Here is a 19,032-nt window from a genome sequence, read left to right on the forward strand (position 1 = left end):
CCATCTGCTTTGCTACGGTCCTCTTCCCACTTAAAGGGGTATTTTAATAATATGGGTGATATATAGAGATGAGCGAACATGCTCGTCCGAGCTTGATGCTCGGTCGAGCATTAGGGTACTCGAAACTGCTCGTTACTCGGACGAATACTTTGCCCGCTCGAGAAAATGGCAGCTCCCGCCGTTTTGCTTTTTGGCGGCCAGAAACAGAGCCAATCACAAGCCAGGAGACTCTGCACTCCACCCAGCATGACGTGGTACCCTTACACGTCGATAGCAGTGGTTGGCTGGCCAGATCAGGTGACCCTGGGATAGACTAGCCGCTGGCCGCGCTGCTCGGATCATTCTGTCTCTGGATGCCGCTAGGGAGAGAGCTGCTGCTGGTCAGGGAAAGCGTTAGGGTGTTCTATTAGCTTACTGTTAGGCAGGAGTGATTCTCAAAGAACCCAACAGCCCTTCTTAGGGCTACAATAACGTTCTACTTTTTTTATTTTAATTTGCATCTTTTACCATTTTGTGAGGAATTAGCAGGGGGACTTGCTACCGTTGTGTTTAGCTCTTAGTGGCACACATATCCATAGCAAAGACCGAAGTGGCAAAATTCAGTAGGGGTTGGATTTCTATTAGGCAATAACTCAGTGTCATCTCATCTGGCATAGTAGTGTGCTTCCTTTGATACTTGGCTAGAAAATAGCCATAGGAGAATACAAACAGCTTCTTGAAGCCTACAGTAGCGTTCTATATATTTGATTTCTGGTTGATCTGCTGGTGGCTGTAGTTTCTGCAGTGCATGTACTTGCCAATTCTGAGCAATTTGTAGTGAGACTTGCGACCGCTGTGTTCTGCGCTTAGTGGCGCACATATCCATAGCAAAGGCCGAAGTGGCAAAATTCAGTAGGGGTTGGATTTCTATTAGGCAATAACTCGGTGTCATCTCATCTGGCATAGTAGTGTGCTTCCTTTGATACTTGGCTAGAAAATAGCCATAGGAGAATACAAACAGCTTCTTGAAGCCTACAGTAGCGTTCTATATATTTGATTTCTGGTTGATCTGCTGGTGGCTGTAGTTTCTGCAGTGCATGTACTTGCCAATTCTGAGCAATTTGTAGTGAGACTTGCGACCGCTGTGTTCTGCGCTTAGTGGCGCACATATCCATAGCAAAGGCCGAAGTGGCAAAATTCAGTAGGGGTTGGATTTCTATTAGGCAATAACTCAGTGTCATCTCATCTGGCATAGTAGTGTGCTTCCTTTGATACTTGGCTAGAAAATAGCCATAGGAGAATACAAACAGCTTCTTGAAGCCTACAGTAGCGTTCTATATATTTGATTTCTGGTTGATCTGCTGGTGGCTGTAGTTTCTGCAGTGCATGTACTTGCCAATTCTGAGCAATTTGTAGTGAGACTTGCGACCGCTGTGTTCTGCGCTTAGTGGCGCACATATCCATAGCAAAGGCCGAAGTGGCAAAATTCAGTAGGGGTTGGATTTCTATTAGGCAATAACTCGGTGTCATCTCATCTGGCATAGTAGTGTGCTTCCTTTGATACTTGGCTAGAAAATAGCCATAGGAGAATACAAACAGCTTCTTGAAGCCTACAGTAGCGTTCTATATATTTGATTTCTGGTTGATCTGCTGGTGGCTGTAGTTTCTGCAGTGCATGTACTTGCCAATTCTGAGCAATTTGTAGTGAGACTTGCGACCGCTGTGTTCTGCGCTTAGTGGCGCACATATCCATAGCAAAGGCCGAAGTGGCAAAATTCAGTAGGGGTTGGATTTCTATTAGGCAATAACTCAGTGTCATCTCATCTGGCATAGTAGTGTGCTTCCTTTGATACTTGGCTAGAAAATAGCCATAGCAATAGGATAGGATTGTTTGGTTTTAAAAACTCAAAAAAAAACAAAAAACACAAAAAAACACAAAAAAAACCAAAAAGAAGTAAAAAAAAAAAAAAAGTTATAACTCTCATTTTAAAAATGTTTAACCCGAGGGCTAGGGGTAGAGGACGAGGGCGGGGACGTGGGCGTCCAACTACTGCAGGGGTCAGAGGCCGTGGTCCTGGGCGGGGTGAGACACCACCTGCTGATGAGGGAGCAGGGGAACGCCGCAGAGCTACACTCCCTAGGTTCATGTCTGAAGTTACTGGGACTCGTGGTAGAGCACTGTTGAGGCCAGAACAGTGCGAACAGGTGATGTCGTGGATTGCTGACAATGCTTCGAGCAATTTGTCCACCACCAGTCAGTCTTCCACGCAGTCCACCCATGTCACCGAAATCCCCACTCCTCCAGCTCCTGCACCTCAGCCTCCTCCCCCCCAGTCTGCCCCCTCCCAGGAAAATTTGGCATTTGAACCGGCATACTCTGAGGAACTGTTTTCTGGACCCTTCCCACAGTCACAAACCACTTGTCCGGTTGCTGCTGAGCAATTTTCCGATGCCCAGGTTTTCCACCAGTCACAGTCTGTGGGTGATGATGACCTTCTTGACGTAGTGGAAGTGTGTAAAGAGGTGTCCGACGATGAGGAGACACGGTTGTCAGACAGTGGGGAAGTTGTTGTCAGGGCAGGAAGTCCGAGGGGGGAGCAGACTGAGGGATCGGAGGATGATGAGGTGACAGACCCAAGCTGGGTTGAGAGGCCGGGTGAACACAGTGCTTCTGAGACGGAGGAGAGTCCTCGACCTGAACAGGTTGGAAGAGGCAGTGGTGGGGCCAGACGGAGAGGCAGGGCCAGAGCTGGTGCATCAGCGCCACTGTCAACTAGTGAAGCTCCCGTGGTGAGGGCTCTTGCGGCGAGGGCTAGTTCTTTAAGGAAACACCGGATGACCGACGGACTGTGGTGTGCAACATTTGCCAAACCAGGCTCAGCAGGGGTTCCACCACTACTAGCTTAACTACCACCAGTATGCGCAGGCATATGAATGCTAAGCACCCCACTCAGTGGCAACAAGCCCGTTCACCTCCGGCCGTGCACACCACTGCTCCTTCCCCTGTGTCAGCTGCTAGTCAGCCCCCTGCCCAGGACCCTGGCACAAAAACCCCATCGTCGCCTCCACGATCCTCCACAGCATCCACCAGCGTTCAGCTCTCCATACCCCAGACGCTGGAGCGGAAACGCAAATATAGTGCAACCCACCCGCACGCCCAAGCCCTTAATGTGCACATCTCCAGATTGCTTAGCCTGGAGATGCTGCCCTATAGGCTAGTAGAGACCGAGGCCTTTCGCAACCTCATGGCGGCGGCCGCCCCTCGGTATTCGGTCCCCAGCCGCCACTACTTTTCCCGATGTGCCGTCCCAGCCCTGCACCAGCATGTGTCAGACAACATCATCCGTGCCCTGACCAACGCCGTTTCTGACAAGGTCCACCTGACCACGGACACGTGGACGAGTGCTGCCGGGCAGGGCCACTATATATCGCTGACGGCACATTGGGTTAACTTGGTGGAGGCTGGGACCGAGTCTGACCCTGGGGCTGCTCATATACTGCCGACGCCGAGGATTGCGGGGCCTACCTCGGTCCAGGTGTTTCAGGCCTACTATGCCTCCTCCTCCTCCCACCCCTCCTCCACCTCCTCCTCCGAACTACCATCCGTGGGCACGGCGCCATCAGTCGGTAGCTCTAGGCACAGCAGCAGTGCCGTCGCTAAGCGACAGCAGGCGGTGCTCAAACTGCTGAGCCTAGGCGACAAAAGGCACACCGCCCAAGAGCTATTACAGGGCATCACGGCGCAGACTGATCTGTGGCTGGCACCGCTGAACCTCAAGCCGGGAATGGTTGTGTGTGACAACGGCCGTAACCTGGTGGCGGCTCTGCAACTCGGCAGACTGACACATGTGCCATGCCTGGCCCATGTGTTAAATCTGATAGTGCAGCGTTTCCTCAAGACATACCCCAATCTGTCTGATTTGCTCACGAAGGTGCGCCGCATCTGTGCGCATTTCAGGAAGTCCAGCCCAGATGCTGCCACTCTCAGGGCAGCGCAGCGCCGCCTCCAACTGCCCGCTCACCGACTGTTGTGCGACGTGCCCACGAGGTGGAATTCAACACTGACCATGTTATCCAGAGTTTACCAGCAGCGCAGAGCGATTGTAGACTGCCAGATGTCAACTTCCACCAGAACTGGTAGTCAGGTCAGTCAGCTTCCTCAAGTCTACAATGAGGAGTGGACGTGGATGTCTGATATCTGTCAGGTGCTGAGTAACTTTGAGGAGTCAACACAGATGGTCAGTGGCGATGCCGCCATCATCAGCCTCACCATCCCGCTGCTTGGCCTGTTGAAAAACTCTCTGGTCAGCATGAAGTCGGAAGCTTTGCGCTCGTCACAAGAGACGGGGGAAGAATATTCCCTTGTTGATAGCCAAAGCACCCTGAGGTCTGTTTCTCAGCGCATATCGGAGGAGGTGGAGGTGGAGGAGGATGAGGAGGAAGAGGAGGAGAATGTTGGCGAGACACAAGAGGGGACCATTGTTGAGTCCTTCACTGTTCAGCGTGTATGGGCAGAAGAAGAGGAGTTGGAGGAGTTGGAGGAGGAGGAAATGGACAGTCAGGCCAGTGAGGGGAGTGAATTCTTACGCGTTGGTACTCTGGCGCATATGGCAGATTTCATGCTAGGCTGCCTATCCCGTGACCCTCGCGTTCAAAGAATTTATTCCAGCACCGATTACTGGGTGTTCACTCTCCTGGACCCACGGTACAAGCAAAATCTTCCCACTCTCATCCCTGGAGAGGAAAGGAGTGTGAGAATGCATGAATACCAGCAGGCCCTGGTGCACAAGCTGAAACAGTATTTCCCTTCTGACAGCGCTAGCGGCAGAGTGCGTAGTTCTGCGGGACAAGTAGCGAGGGAGAGTAGGCGAGCAGGCAGCTTGTCCAGCACTGGCAAGGGTACGCTTTACAAGGCTTTTGCCAGCTTTATGTCACCCCAGCAAGACACTGTCACCTGTCCCCAGTCTCGGCAGAGTAGGGCTGATCTTTACAGAAAGATGGTGAGGGAGTACGTAGCTGACCATACCATCGTCCTAAATGATCACACAGCTCCCTACAACTACTGGGTTTCAAAGCTGGACATGTGGCACGAACTGGCGCTGTACACCTTGGAGGTTCTTGCCTGCCCTGCCGCTAGCGTCTTGTCCGAGCGGGTTTTCAGTGCAGCTGGTGGCATCATCACCGATAAGCGTACACGCCTGTCGACTGACAGCGCTGACAGGCTGACGCTTATTAAAATGAATAAAGGCTGGATTTCTCAGAATTTCCAATCTCCACCAGGTGAAGGAAGCTCAACCTGAATAATTGATCCACTCCTCCTCCTCCTCCTCATTTTCCTCCTTCTCCTCCTCTTTGTACAGTAAAGCAGAGGAAAATGGCTATTTTTTGACAGGGCCCACTGGCTCTTGCTATAGTACTTCATGCATTTAATTTTTCTGGAGGGCCACCTACCCGGTCCTCTGTTTTAAACAATTTTTGTGAGTGCAACATACAGGCACTCAATCTATTCCATTTTTCTGGAGGGCCACCTACCCGGTCCTCTGTTTTAAAAAATTTTTGGGACTGCCACATACAGGCACTCAATCTATTCCATTTTACTGCAGGGCCACCTACCTGCTCCTCTGGTTTGAACAATTTTTGGGACTGCCACATACAGGCACTCAATCTATTCCATTTTACTGGAGGGCCACCTACCTGCTCCTCTGGTTTGAAGAATTTTTGGGACTGCCACATACAGGCACTCAATCTATTCCATTTTACTGGAGGGCCACCTACCTGCTCCTCTGGTTTGAAACATTTTTGGGACTGCCACATACAGGCACTCAATCTATTCCATTTTACTGGAGGGCCACCTACCTGCTCCTCTGGTTTGAAACATTTTTGGGACTGCCACATACAGGCACTCAATCTATCCCATTTTACTGGAGGGCCACCTACCTGCTCCTCTGGTTTGAAACATTTTTGGGACTGCCACATACAGGCACTCAATCTATTCCATTTTACTGCAGGGCCACCTACCTGCTCCTCTGGTTTGAACAATTTTTGGGACTGCCACATACAGGCACTCAATCTATTCCATTTTACTGGAGGGCCACCTACCTGCTCCTCTGGTTTGAAACATTTTTGGGACTGCCACATACAGGCACTCAATCTATTCCATTTTACTGCAGGGCCACCTACCTGCTCCTCTGGTTTGAACAATTTTTGGGACTGCCACATACAGGCACTCAATCTATTCCATTTTACTGCAGGGCCACCTACCTGCTCCTCTGGTTTGAACAATTTTTGGGACTGCCACATACAGGCACTCAATCTATTCCATTTTACTGGAGGGCCACCTACCTGCTCCTCTGGTTTGAAGAATTTTTGGGACTGCCACATACAGGCACTCAATCTATTCCATTTTACTGGAGGGCCACCTACCTGCTCCTCTGGTTTGAAACATTTTTGGGACTGCCACATACAGGCACTCAATCTATCCCATTTTACTGGAGGGCCACCTACCTGCTCCTCTGGTTTGAAAAATGTTTGGGACTGCCACATACAGGCACTATCCAAATTAAATTGTCTCCATAGCAGCCTCCACACGTTGTCTCCATTGCTACCTCCAAAAGTCGTCCATATAGCTGCCTCCATACATCGTCCCTTTATCAAACGAGGTGTGTCAGGCAGAAATTTGGGTTGTTTTCATGGATTCCACATCAAAGTTGTTAACTTTGTCGCCACCCTGCTGTGTTATCCACAAAATATACTGGCAAACTTTTACCATTTAGGGATATTATTTCAGCGCTTCTTGCGCATCTGTTTACATTCCCCTCACCCGGCATATCCTAAACTTATAAGAACGCTACTACACTTGATCTTATACAAAAGGTTCTTAGAAGTGCTGTTTGGGGAGTAGCCTAGAGACAGGGGCTTGGATTGGCGAAAGCTCGCCTGGCAGCGGAACGCCAGCTCCATGCGCATCATGCGCTTCTTGCGCATCTGTTTACATTCCCCTCACCCGCCATATCCCAAACTTATAAGAACGCTACTACACTTAACTTGGTGCAGGCTGGGACCGAGTCTGACCCTGGGGCTGGTCATATACTGCCGACGCAGAGAATTGCGGGGCCTACCTCGGTCCAGGTCTCAAAGGCCTACTATACCTCCTCCCACCCCTCCTCCACCTCCTCCTCCTCCGAATTACCATCCGTGGGCATGGCGCCATCAGTCGGTAGCTCTAGGCACAGCAGCAGTGCCGTCGCTAAGCGACAGCAGGCGGTGCTGAAACTGCTGAGCCTAGGCGATAAAAGGCACACCGCCCAAGAGCTATTACAGGGCATTCCACATCAAAGTTGTTAACTTTGTCGCCACCCTGCTGTGTAATCCACAAAATATACTTGCAAACTTTTACCATTTAGGGATATTATTTCAGCGCTTCTTGCGCATCTGTTTACATTCCCCTCACCCGCCATATCCTAAACTTATAAGAACGCTACTACACTTGATCTTATACAAAAGGTTCTTAGAAGTGCTGTTTGGGGAGTAGCCTATAGACAGGGGCTTGGATTGGCGAAAGCTCGCCTGGCAGCGGAGCGCCAGCTCCATGCCAAGATCCAACTAACATAGTTTTAACTGCAGCACCTTTAATCTACTACTAGTTCACTGCCTCCATACATGGTCCCCTTATCAAACGAGCTGTGTCAGGCAGAATTTTGGGTTGTTTTCATGGCTTCCATGTTAACTTTGTCGCCACCCTGCTGTGTAATCCACAAAATATACTGGCAAACTTTTATCATGTACCGATATTATTTGAGCGCTTCTTGCTCACCTCCTTTGGTTCCTCTCTGCCACCCATTGGTTTGAAGCCTGAGTCCATTTAGGGTATGTCGCCATGCCACTCTCTAGCCTTCCGCTGCTGCCGCTGCCTCTGCATGCCGTCCCCTATAGTGTCAGGGTCAATTATTGGATGTTTTAGATGCTATCTAGCTTCATTCTGTCACTCTGTCATGGCCATGCTGTTGCCCATAATTTTGGCATAATGGTGCGATTAGGCAGCCTCAGAGGCATCCATGCATGCTGCCCCTGCTGTTTCCTGTCCATTTCCGTGGTGTTTCCATCCTTTTCTGAGGTTCCCAGGTGTTTGGCCAAGCTTCCCTGTGCAGAGCCTTGGTCCCCTTGAAAAATGCTCGAGTCTCCCATTGACTTCAATGGGGTTCGTTATTCGAGACGAGCACTCGAGCATCGGGAAAAGTTCGTCTCGAATAACGAGTACCCGAGCATTTTAGTGTTCGCTCATCTCTAGTGATATACAAGATGATAACGTGAATTCCAATTTTCGTACTGACATACCTTATGATTGTAATCAAATTGAATTGTCTTTAAGTCCAGAAATGAATTCTTTTGATGACCAAATGCAAATCTCTACACTCCGCAGGCTGGCAGCAGAAACCACCTCTTATGAGTTTATAAATAAGAACTTAGACTTTAGAACTAGTAATCGTTATTTTTACCCTGTCCAGTCACGTCCTGGCGTATTGGATATATTCCAGGACAGAGTTGAACATGATTTAATTGAATTAAACAAAAATATATCATTAAATAATCTTGGATGGTCTGACAATCTCACTGCACCACTTAGATCAGCCTTAAAAAAACTAAGAAATAACAAAGACCTGATTATACGTCAGGCCGATAAAGGTGGTGCAGTGGTTTTGCTAGATGCTGGTCTTTATAGGAAATTAAATTTTCTCATTTTGTCAGATGAAGTTACATATAGGGAATTAAGTAATGATCCTACTAAAATATTTCAATCATGTTTGAAAAACTTAGTTGAGGAGGGTGTGAGAATGGGAGCCTTTGACCAAAAAATTGCTGAATATTTGATGGTCAAGGATCCCATCGTCCCGATTTTCCATTCCCTTCCTAAGACACATAAAAATATCTTCCCTCCCCCACTTAGACCTATAGTCTCGGGAATAGGGTCATTATCGGAGAGACTCAGCGAATGGGTGGACCACCATCTCCAACCCATAGTGAAAGCCCTACCAGGGTATCTCCGTGATACTAAACATGTTGTATCATTATTGGATGGCTTACCGTGGAAAGACACATATCGATGGTCAACATGTGACGTGGTCTCGCTGTACCCTTCCCTCACACACAATGTTGCGTTAAAATCGTTATCATACTTTTTGACGAATTATAGTCATTATACACCTTGTGTCAGGGAATTTATCATTCTGGCAGTTGATTTTCTTTTGTCGAAGAATTACTTTACATTTGACAGTAAATTCTTTGTACAGCAATGTGGAGCGGCCATGGGGGGGAGGTGTTCTCCCTCCCTGGCCAATATCTACATGGCCATGTGGGAAGAGACGTTTTTGTTCTCACCCGACAATCCTTTCCTCTCCCATATCAGGTGGTATGGCCGTTACATCGACGACCTGCTCCTGATATGGGAGGGGACGGAACTACAGGCCACCGATTTCCATAATTACATAAATGAAAACCATATGAATTTAAAATTCACTTCAAATATCAATTTGGAGAGTATAGATTTTTTGGATGTCACCCTCAATAGTGGAACCCATGTTACCATTACTCCCTATGTTAAACCAACAGCAGTTAACTCAATTTTGGAAGCTACTTCATGCCATGCCCCGCACATCATTAAAAACATACCAGTAGGTGAACTAATAAGATTAAAAAGAAATTGTTCACAGCATACTGACTATGTAGTGGAAAATCAGAGAATATGTCAGGGATTGACTAATAGAAAGTATGCACCTTGGATGCTCAATAGAGCAACTAACATTGTCAATAAAATCCCCAGAGCCCAACTTATTAGTGAGAACAGGACCCGAAACAAACCCCTTGATCGATCTAAAAAATCCTCCATTACTTTCTCTACAGCGTATAGTTCCCAGTACACAGAGGTGGTTAACATTATTAAAAAATACTTACCATTGCTAGCGACGGATAATTCGATTGCCAAATTTATTGATGGTAACGTGAGGTTTGTGTCTAGGAAGGCGCCCACTTTAGCCAGCATATTGTCGCCCAGTCTCTTTTGTTCAACAGAGAGTAAGAAAAATACCTGGTTGTCAACAACTGGGTTTTATAAGTGTGGCCATACCAAATGTATTTGCTGTACCCATTCAGCACCATCAAAGGAATTTTTTTCTGTTAGTACCGGTAAACAATTTAAAATATCGCATTTTATTAATTGTAATACTGCATTTGTTATTTATACCATCACTTGCAATACTTGTCGTATCCAGTATGTGGGCTGTACGAGTGGGGCACTGAAGGTTCGTATTCGCCGTCATTTGTCTGATGCCAAGAATAAAGATGCGGTAAATGTCTCTATGGCCTCAAGACATTTTCAAAACGTACATGGCGGTGACTGCAGTGCCTTCAGTTGCATGGGCATAGAGAAAGTTCTTAAACCTATACGTGGGGGCGATCATAAAAGAAAACTCCTTAACCGAGAAACGTTTTGGATTTTCTCGTTGGAGACCCGGGTACCAAAGGGGTTAAACAAAAGACTTGATGTGATTTGTCAATACTGAAAATGTGTTATGTTAAAATATAGGGTCAACTTGTTTATGAATAATAGTCCTGCTCCCACTGTTCCTCAACTTTTCTTCTTTTAATTGTCAATACAGTTTTTAATATTTGATTTTTTGTATATGTAGACTGAGATGTGTTCAGACGGAACGCACATTAATTATCCGTGAGTCTCACCTGGGACTGAACTTGTTGTTTCCGTCCAAGGTTCTATCACGTGATAGCATATGCTACTATTTAAAGCCGTCGGTAGCACATCTCAAACCAGCCATGAATAAGGGTAGAGCACCTACCCGAAACGCGTAGGCGATTTTTTCATGCATTCAAGTGATGACTCCATGTGATTTTACATTGTCTTCATGTGAACAATAAAGAATATTTGCTTTTTCCAAAAAACGCAAGTGGATCTGTATTCATGAGCTGGACATGGCGTTTTCAAGTTAAATAGTTTGATGTTATGATTCACAAAATGTTATAGGCTTTCTAAAGAGGTGGAGTTATCACCAAGATGACCCCCATCTCCAACTACAAGTCCCATGACCCTTTAGTTCTCAGTAACTCCAAGCTCTTTGCTCTGATCTAAGAGACTGTCCTGCTCTGTTACTGTAGTAATGATGTGTAACTGCTATCACTGCACATTACGTTACACTACATCACTGAGATGACGTCTCACCACAACACTGGCCATACTGGATGCATTGCAACTAACCGATTACAGCCTAACATAGTGGTGATCAAATGACCTGCACAGGACATGTGATGTGAACATGTGACCAGCGACCATCTTCCGTCCTTTGTCTGCTCATACAAAGAAAATCAAAGAACTGATTAAAGGGCCAGTAGCATTTTAATTCTTCATTACAGTTCATGTCAACAGCATTTTTCTGCTAAGGGAAGCAAAATTATAAATAACAACTAATTACATATTATCGTATACTTTAAAGGAAACCTACCATTTCAAATGGTAGGTTTAAGCTGTAAACACCGAGCACCAGCTCAGGGTGAGCTGGTGCCGGTGCTTAGTTTCGTTAGTGTTAAAACCGCGGTATCGCGGTTTTAACACTTTTTAAACTTTATAGCATAAACTGCTTCGGCGCTGCGTGCGCCTACACGGTCGCGCGCAGCGCCGAAGCGGCTTCTGCTATAAAGTTTAAAAAGTGTTAAAACCGCGATGCCGCAGTTTTAACACTAACAAAACCAAGCACCGGCACCAGCTCACCCTGAGCTGGTGCTCGGTGTTTACAGCTTAAACCTACCATTTGAAATGGTAGGTTTCCTTTAAGGACCCCTTTGTATTTGAATTATGCTTTAAAGGAATACTCCTTTAAGAAGATAAGCACTATTGCCTCCTTCAGCTCTGCAGTACTTTGACCCAATGAAAAGCTGGTTCGGCTTCAAAACACTCAAACTTTTTTAGCTAATAAATACCAGGGTTGTCACTGCCTCCTATAGGTAACCACACATATTGGTATAAAGAGCCACCCACACCACCCGTCTTTTACTGTTTAGTTCTTTCCTAAAATTTGGCAGCTGTGATATTTTGTATTTCTATACATTTACTAAAAGTTTCTAAATGAAAATACTCTGTTCTATATTTATGTGGGAAGCAATATTTTACACCTGATATATGGAAATACTGAAATTTGTTTTTATGTTTATCTTAGATCCTTGTCAAAGAAAGTGAAAATACCCAGCCAAGTAATGGGACCATTGTAGAAGGCTTCAAAATTCAGCTTTTAAGCAATTAATTTAATTGGAATTAAAAAGTTATTTCCAATGTTAATCAAGTTTTTAATCAAGCATGCAAATAAAACACTGTTCATCATATATTGTTTTTGGTTTATTTTACACTATTCGTTGAAATATGGCAAGTATAAAGAAAAATATGCAAATAAATGTGTGGTTTTGGTGAGCTGGGACTATTCCTATTTCATATTACTCTTTAGGGGCTCACAAAACTCAGTACACCCTTCAAGTTTTGGAAATATGGTTTATCTTTTCAAGGAACCACACAGAACATATGACATTTGGATACAATGTATAATACTCAGTGTACAGCTTGTTTAACAGTGTAAATTTGGTGTTTACCTCTAAATGACCTAACACAAAGTCATAAATGTCTAAACCACTGGCAATAAAAGAGAGTAAACCCCAAGTTAAAATACCCAAATTGTGTTCAAAGTGGAAATATTTTGTGCGCCCATCATTATGGAGTAAAGCACTGCCTTCACTCTATTCGGCATGGAGATCACTAGAGCTTTACAGCTACTGAATTTACCTCCTACTCCTCAGTAACAACATCACAGAACTGGTGGGTGTTAGAGACCTTGCTCTCTTCCACCTTCTGTTTGAGGATGCCCCACAGATGCTTAATAGGGTTTGGAGACATAATTGGCCAGTCCAGCTGTTTCTTTAGCAAAATAGTGGTCATCTTTGAGGTGTGTTTGGGGTTATTGTCATTTTAGAATACTTCCCTGGAGGGAGAGGGTCATGGTCTGCTTCAGTATGTCACAGTATATGTTGACATTCATGGAACCCTCAATGAACTTTAGCTCTCGCAACACTCATGCAGCTCCACAACTTGACACTCCCAGCTCGACAAAAGGGGTGGGGTCTGTGAACGGGGCATGACCTTGCACAAAAAATGTCTGTGTGCCAAAATACTACTGACTACTAGACACTCTTATACTAGGACAGATTTATCATCCAGTACCAGACAGTCTAACTCTGCACTGTCTAAACTTAGGACATTTTTTTTTATAAATCTGCCCCATTGTCTTTGTTCTCCTCCGCTTGCTGCCACTCACACTGGACACCACCTGAACCAAATAAGATTATCCTGGTCTCCTCAGACCACAGGACATGGTGCCAGTTACTCATGTCCTTCGTCTGTTTGTCCTGTGCATCATCTTTAGAAGAGGCTTCCTTCTGGGATGATGTAGACCAATTTGATACAGTGTGCGCCTTATTGTTTGAGCACTGACCCCCCTACCCCTTTAACCCCTGCAGTAATGCTAGCAATACTAACACATTTATTTTGAAAAGACAGTGGAATTTGTCTTGGTAAACTGCTGTATGATCTTGGCCACCATGCGGCAGCCCAGTTTCAACATGTTGCCAATCTTCTTATTGCCTAGGCCATTTTTATGTAAAGCAACATTTTTTTTAGATTTATTTGCCAAAAGCAGCAATGTTAAACTTCAAGTTACCAATATGAAAGAGTGTGAGAGTGATTAGAAGTTAACACACCTACTCCCCATTCACACGAGAGCCCTTCTAAAGCTAATAAGTCACATGACACAACGGTTACGACATTATTGGCTGTGTTCGAGATTCTTTGAAGGCACAATATTAACACTTATACAAACTGTAATATCTTTAGTGTTGTCACAGGAAAATACATAATAAAACGTTTTTTAAATTGCGAGGGATATACTCACTTTTGTGAGATATTGTAAATACTTGTTAGCCACGGAAAGATGCTATCCATAAAATGTTATCTAACTCAACTGCTCTGCCAAGTCTGAGAATAACTAAAAATTTACAGTAACACAGAAAAACATTATCTGGATCAGCTTTTTTTTATATGACAACACATATTATCAATACAACTAGAACTTATTGGAGAAATTATATTATGGTTAAACAGGAAAGCTCGTGTTAAAATAATTAAAAATATAATATGGAACTCCAAAGCCGAGGACATGATAAGAGTTTATAGAGTCAATGCTATGTTGAATGATTTGCAATCATTTAGAGACATATATTCTACTTTCAGAACAGTACTTTAACTGAAGGATTCCAACTATAGAAAACATTACAGAAACAATTGAATTAATTTCTTTAAAATAGCTGCAAGTTTTTACAAATTTTTATCATTGTGATTACACAATTTTACAAACGTGGGAACAACAAAGTTCTCTTCTTCCTTCTTAAATATTATTATGGTTATGAATGAATTTACAATCCGGAATTCCTAAAACAAATTGCATTTATCCGGACTTTACAGGAAATTTGAGTTAATCCTCCCGCAACAATAAATGACATATGACTGTGAATAGAATGAATAGAAGAACTAGAAGTCAATCACTAAGTCCTTGTTGACAATAAGGATTTAGCCCATTACTGTAAGTCCAAGTAAATCCCAATTATGAGGAGTCGTCTTTGTTCTTTAGGATTATGTGGGTTCAAGAAAGAACTTAACATGGTGAATGAGGATGACGATATGGTAGACAAAGCAGTGTACAGAAATAAGAATGATACAAATGTTATTTTTTACAATTGCTTAACAGCAATTAATTGCAAAGTCAATATTTGCCTAGAAAATGTTTTTCCCCCAAAACACATTTCAACTTCATTGCAGGCCTGCCTTAAAAGGAGCAGCTAACATCGTTTCAGTGATTGCTCCAGTAACACAGGTGTGGGTGTTGATGAGGACAGGGCTAGAGATCAATCTGTCATGATTAAGAAAGAATCACACCACTGGAAATATTAATAGGAGGCTGGTGCTTGGCATCATTGTTTCCCTTCTGTTAACAATGGTTATCTCTAAAGAAACATGTGCAGTCATCATTGCACTGCACAAAACTGGCCTAACAGGGAATAGTATTGCAGCTAGAAAGATTTCACCTCAGTCAACAATCTATCGCATCATCAAGGAATTCAAGGGGAGAGGTTCCAAAAAGGCTCCAGGGCACCCAAGAAGGACCAGCAAGCACCAGGACTGTCTCTTAAAAGTTTTTCAGCTTCGGGATCGGGCTACCAGCAGTGCATAGCCATCTTGGGAATGACAGCAGGCAGTTGTGAGTGCATCTGCACGCACTGTGAGGCGGAGACTCTTGGAGCAAGGCCTGGTGTCAAGGAGGGCCGCAAAGAAGCCACTTCTCTCCAGAAAAAACATCAGGGACAGACTGATATTCTGCAAAAGGTACAGAGAGTGGTCTGCTGAGGAAGGGGACAATCCCCTTTCCGATTGTTTGGAACATCTGGAAAACAGCTTGTTCAGAGAAGACAAGGTGAGCGATACCACCAGTCTTGTCTCATGCCAACTGTAAAGCATCCTGCAACCATTCATGTGTGGGGTTACTTCTCAGCCGAGGGAATCTCACAGTCTTGCCTAAAGACACATCCATAAATCAAGAATGGTACCAGAATGTCCTCCAAGAGCAACTTCTCCCAACCGTCCAAGAGCAGTTTCGCGTTCAACAATGCCTTTTCCAGTATGGAGCACCTTGCCATAAAGCAAAGGTGATAACTAAATGGCTCAGGGAACAAAACATATAGAGTTTGGGTCCATGGCCTGGAAACTCCCCAGATCTTAATCCCATTGAGTACTTGTGGTCAAACATCAAGAGACGGGTGGACAAACAAAAACCAACAAATTGTGACAAAATGCAAGCATTGTGCAAGAATGGACTGCTATCAGTCAGGATTTGGTCCAGAAAGTGGTCCAGAAACACACATAAAAACAGAGGGCAACAGATCATGTGAAAATATAATATCATTCTCTAAACTTATGTCCATGACTGTATATTAAGGAATTGAGAGCCAAGTTCATTAACAAGAAAGCTAATAAATGCTTATATTTCTGTACATTTAAATAAAATCACTTATGGAATCTGTTCTAAAGTGAAGAAAGTTCACTTATTATGGCTTTTCATTTTAAGAGACACCATTTATTGTACTGAATAATTTGGGCGCCCACCTTATCACTTCCTCTACTACTATATATAATTTTTATGGATTTTTGGGGGTTTATGACACATGGAGCTTCACAATTACAGTACAAATTGCCTAGTGACAACAAATGGAAAAATAATCTCTTAATTTAACCTTAAAACACTCTTAACAAAAAAGTTTTAGTGTAATGTTGGACACTAACCAAACAGAACGGCAAACTAACATGATGAATAATATTATTTCTCAAGACAAAGAGAGTCATATTCTACACCATTCTATAAAATATATTAAAAATTTTATTTCCACCTATTAGAACATCCAATTCACAAACACATAATAAAATTATAGCATGATTTCAGACTACTGCATGGTTTTGACTACAGATTAACAATATGGCATAGTTCATACAAAATAAAATGATTGACCATGATTTGGAAACTCAGGAAATTCCACTACTGTATCAAAAATATCTATGTTCCCTGTCTTAATATATCACTCGGTTTCACCAATATACACCTACATTTATCCCCAACAGTCATAGTATTACAACTAATTCTTACCCATGGTTTATAATGGGCTACATTCACACACATGTATGGGGGTCGTATATACGGCCGATATAAGTCCCCCATACACTTCTATGGGCTCACGGCACCGCTACGGTGCGGCGGGCAACGGCAGTATGCATGTAGCCTTAGCGAGTAGCTCATTGAAGTAGGACCTAATATCTTTCTCTTTAGAGTGACGTCTTTTTAAATATATATAAAAATAAGCTTCTTCTATGATTCCTGGTGAACAGCAAGAGCCTCATGAAATGATCTAGAGCGGAACTATTAAAATAAAATTAAAAATCCTGTTCAGGTCTAAGTTTCAGGTAGCAAATCTGGATATCAACCAGTTACACCCACGATCTGCGCATTTAAACAACTGTGGCCAAACACGCAATGGCACTAACATGCTAGTAGAGTTGCGCCGTTTTGGGGAAGGGTCATTGCTCCCAATGATGTCATCAGGGAAATATGAACCTCTTCAAAATGGTGGTGACCAGCACTATGGACAAGTACGTGCCGATGTGTGGCTGCAGCCAATTAAATGCAAGTAGTGCTGGTGGGTGTTAACTATTTCAATGCAACGTCGCCAATGGCAAGTGTTAACCGTGGAGGGGGTAGTTGAGCAAACCAGTCCTGAACTTCTAGTTAAAATGGAAGAACCAAACAGGTAAGATGAGGGATTATCCGGTGCCACATGGATCCAGGACTGTGTAGTATGCTTCAAAGGAACTTTATTGGAGGTAAAAAGCAAATACATGCTACGCATTTCAGCTCAGAGCGTGAGCCTTCGTCAGGCATATTTTTACAAGGTTCCCGTCCCACTTATATACAAGAGGAATGGTACACAAACCGGGTGGGGACAAAATACAGTCCTGGAAGCAGATGGTACAGAGCGGAGACTAACTATCAGATGAAATACATTGGAAATTAATGTTGAAAGTAGAATTTACCTATATGTACATGAGGGAACATTCAACATTTAAGGATGTGAGTAATGAATAAATGGTTTTGTGCCGGGGCATATCGCTAGAACACGGGCTTGTCATGAAGTGTCCAGGTAACGGGTTTATAGGTGACCCAAGGTAAAGAATCCTGAAAAGGCACAGAAACTCAGCGGAGTGGAATTGGTGTGATGAAAGCACAGTATCTTCTACTGTTTTGTGGTATAACCCGGCGACAAGTTGGCCGAAGGCTACGGGAACCTGGAGGGAACGGAGTGATGTGCGGGGTAAAGCTGGTGTTATAAGAGCGCAGACTTGTAGGCTGCAAGTGCTGTACAGCCAGAGTTAAATAATGGGGGTAAGAGGAAGATTCCATGTTTTGTGAAAAGAAAGTTAAATATAAACAGTTAAATAGACAGAATCCAGCTATATATTATATGGATTCAATTACAGCATTAAGGCCATTTGGGTGTAGAGTGCCTAATTTGTAGATCCAATATGATTTTCATCTATTCAAGGTTTTTATTCTATTTTTACAGTTTTTCAGTACTTGTTCGATGGGTTTAGTGTGAGAGTCCTATTCTGATCCGGGTTTGTAGCTCAGACAGTCCCATAGAAGTCAATGGGACTGCAAAAAAAAAAAAAAAATCAATCGCTCACAGATGTACTAGTTTTTCCGGACCTTTTTATCACATGAATTTATAAGCTCAAGCACAGAAACACAGATTATACTCAAATTACACATAGACCAACTATACGGACATTAACTGTGAGATGGATAAAATACGTATTACACGCGGCTCACATATATGGCAATTCCAGTCGCAAATTGGGGACATTGAAAAATAATGATTGGGTGTAGGTAGCCTTGTGTGCTTCTAATTCAGCCCATGAAGGAGAGTTCTGCACAATATTACCTAATGCCACCTAATATCAAATAGGATCTGTAATCTGTCTTTCTCTGAATCTAACTCTGTAATGGATAATCTTGTACTAAGTCATAGTAAAGATTAAAACTAGGTCGCAGCTACCATACATTTTTTTAAGGGAGTTTCTTATCAATGAAATGAGTAACAAGATGTATTTGTAGTAAGGATAATGTTTGGATGGTTCTGTAATGTGCGATCTTACTATACATAAATTTCACATCTATCCATAGACATTCCATATATATTTAATAAACACTTTAATAATACATTGTAAGTCCTCCTATCGAGACATTAGCATACTTAATCATTCACATGCATGTAAGATATAGGAAATAATTTGCATTGCAGACTTTACCAGAATACACCTTCCCTTCAAGGTATGCAAATGATAGCCATCAA

At 43.7% G+C, this 19,032-nt stretch overlaps 1 long non-coding RNA gene across 1 annotated transcript in view; it reads right to left on the reverse strand.

The window, feature by feature from the left end:
• LOC140105820 (uncharacterized) overlaps window positions 1–19,032 on the reverse strand; it is a 572,683-nt gene that overhangs the window by 173,020 nt on the left and 380,631 nt on the right. The gene's annotated exons all lie outside the window — the stretch shown is intronic.

Source organism: Engystomops pustulosus, chromosome 11, assembly GCF_040894005.1.
Source record: "Engystomops pustulosus chromosome 11, aEngPut4.maternal, whole genome shotgun sequence".
Lineage (NCBI taxonomy): Eukaryota > Metazoa > Chordata > Amphibia > Anura > Leptodactylidae > Engystomops > Engystomops pustulosus.